The 2987-nt window shown below is 43.2% G+C and overlaps 1 non-coding gene across 1 annotated transcript; it reads left to right on the forward strand.

The window, feature by feature from the left end:
• Positions 1–2675: 2675 nt before the first annotated feature.
• On the forward strand, positions 2676–2783 carry LOC112739076 (small nucleolar RNA R71). The gene has a single exon (XR_003170016.1). It is a non-coding gene; the product is annotated as a small nucleolar RNA R71 (small nucleolar RNA).
• Positions 2784–2987: the final 204 nt, after the last annotated feature.

Genomic DNA, 2987 nt, shown 5'->3' on the forward strand with positions numbered 1-2987 from the left:
ATGGAAAAACAAAAAGCTTATGCTTTTAACACACTAAACTTAGAATATTACTCGCCCTCGAGCAAGAGAAGAAAGAAGAGATGAAGAAGAAGAAGAAATGGAGGTGAGGGAGAGAGAGATGTGTTTCGGTCAAGAAGGGGAAGAGAGGGTTGTGTTGTGTGAAAATGAGGAAGAATGGAGGGCTATATGTAGGGAAGGGAGGGGGGTTAAGGTTCGGCCATATAGGGTGGGTTTGGGTGAGAAATTGATTTTGAATTTTGAAGGTAGGTGGAGTTTATGAGGTAGGTTTATGGGGAAGAGTGGATGGATGTGAGTGGTGAAGTGGTGATAGGGAAGAGAGATTGAGGTGATTGGTGAAGAGTTTTAGGGAAGAGTGTTTATGGGATTGTGTGAAAGAAGGGTGAGAAGAAGTGAGTGGAGGTAGGTGGGGATCCTGTGGGGTCCACAGATCCTGAGGTGATCCTGTGGGGTCCACAGATCCTGAGGTGTTCAAGGATTTACAACCTTGCACCAAATTGGGCATGCAAAATGCCCTTGCACACAACTCTGGGCGTTCAGCGCCAGATTGGTGCTTGTTCTGGGCGTTGAACGCCCATTTGTTACCCATTTCTGGCATTGAACGCCAGAACCATGCTTGTTCTGGGCGTTCAGCGCCAGCTCTTCTCCAGGGTGCAATTCTGGCGTTCAAACGCCCAGATGATACCCATTTTGGGCGTTCAGCACCAGAACCATGCTCTGTTCTGGCGTTGAACGCCAGCTAGATGCTTCTTACTAGCATTTAAACGCCAGTAAGATCTTCCTCCAGGGTGTGATTTTTCTTCTGCTGTTTTTGATTCTGTTTTCAATTTTTATATTTATTTTGTGACTCCACATGATCATGAACCTAATAAAACATGAAAGAACATGAAAATAAAAATTAGATAAAAATTGGGTTGCCTCCTAACAAGCGCTTCTTTAATGTCAATAGCTTGACAGTGGGCTCTCATGGAGCCTCACAGATGTTCAGAGCATTGTTGAGACTTCCCAACACCAAACTTAGAGTTTGGATATGGGAGTTCAACACCAAACTTAGAGTTTGGTTGTGGCCTCCCAACACCAAACTTAGAGTTTGACTGTGGGGGCTCTGGTTGACTCTGCAGAGGGAGAAGCTTACTGTGCCTCTTTTCCATGTTTACAGAAGGATAACCTTGAGTTGTAAACACAAGGGAGTCCCCATTCAATTGAAGGACTAATTCACCTCTGTCAACATCAATCACATCTCTTGCTGTGGCTAGGAAGGGTCTTCCAAGGATGATGAATTCATCCTCATCCTTCCCAGTATCTAGGACTATTAAATCAGCAGGGACTTCGACCTTTACTAATACGTCCTCTACTTGTCCATAAGCCTGTTTTCTTGAATTGTCTGCCATCTCAAATGAGATTTTAGCAGCTTGCACCCCATAGATTCCCAGTTTCTCTATTACAGAGAGGGGTATGAGTTTTATCCCTGACCCAAGGTCACATAGAGCCTTCTCAAAGGTCATGGTGCCTATGGTACAAGGTATTAAGAACTTTCCAGGATCCTGTTTCTTCTAAGGCAATGTCAGTTGATCCAGATCACTCAGTTCATTAGCAAACAAGGGAGGTTTATCTTCCCAAGTCTCAATACCAAATAATTTGGGATTCAGCTTCATGATTGCACCAAGGTACTTGGTAACTTGCTCTTCAGTAACATCCTCATTCTCTTCAGAAGAGGAATACTCATCAGAGCTCATGAATGGCATAAGGAGGTTTAATGGAATCTCTATGGTCTCTAGATGAGTCTCAGATTCCTTTGGTTCCTCAAAGGGAAACTCCTTATTGATCACTGGACGTCCCAGGAGGTCTTCCTCCTTGGGATTCACGTCCTTCTCCTCTCTTGTGGGTTCAGCCATGATGGTCAATTCAATGGCCTTGCACTCTCCTTTTGGGTTTTCTTCTGTATTGCTTGGGAGAGTACTAGGAGGGATTTCAGTGATCCTTTTACTCAGCTGGCCCACTTGTGCTTCCAAATTTCTAATGGAGGATCTTGTTTCATTCATGAAACTCACAGTGGCCTTAGATAGATCAGAGACTAAGTTTGCTAAATTAGAGGTATTTTGTTCAGAGTTCTTTGTCTGTTGCTTAGTGGATGATGGAAAAGGCTTGCTATTGCTAAACCTGTTTCTTCCACCATTATTAAAGCCTTGTTGAGGCTTTTGTTGATCCTTTCATGAGAAATTTGGATGATTTCTCCATGATGAGTTATAGGTGTTTCCATAAGGTTCACCTAAGTAATTTACCTCTGCTCTTGCAGGGTTCTCAGGATCATAGGCCTCTTCTTCAGAAGGCGCCTCTTGAGTACTGTTGGATGCAGCTTGTATTCCATTCAGACTCTGAGAAATCATATTGACTTGCTGAGTCAATATTTTGTTCTGAGCCAATATGACATTCAGAGTATCAATTTCAAGAACTCCCTTCTTCTGAGGCGTCCCATTACTTACAGGATTCCTCTCAGAAGTGTACATGAAATGGTTATTAGCAACCATGTCAATGAGTTCTTGAGCTTCTGCAGGCGTTTTCTTTAGGTGAATGGATCCACCTGCAGAAGTATCCAATGACATCTTAGCTAATTCAGACAGACCATCATAGAATATATCCAGGATGGTCCATTCTGAAAGCATGTCAGAAGGACACTTTTTGGTCAGTCCTTTGTATCTCTCCCAAGCTTCATAGAGGGATTCACCTTCTCTCTGTCTGAAGGTTTGGACATCCACTCTAAGCTTACTAAGCTTTTGAGGAGGAAAGAACTTGGCTAAGAAAGCCTTGACCAGCTTATCCCAAGAGTTCAGGCTATCCTTAGGTTGAGAGTCCAACTATACTCTAGCTCTGTCTCTTACAGCAAAAGGGAAAAGCATGAGCCTGTAGACTTCAGGATCTACTCCATTAGTCTTAACAGTATCACATATCTGCAAGAATTCAGTTAAGAA

Source organism: Arachis hypogaea, chromosome 13 (genome assembly GCF_003086295.3).
Source record: "Arachis hypogaea cultivar Tifrunner chromosome 13, arahy.Tifrunner.gnm2.J5K5, whole genome shotgun sequence".
Taxonomy (NCBI): Eukaryota; Viridiplantae; Streptophyta; class Magnoliopsida; order Fabales; family Fabaceae; genus Arachis; species Arachis hypogaea.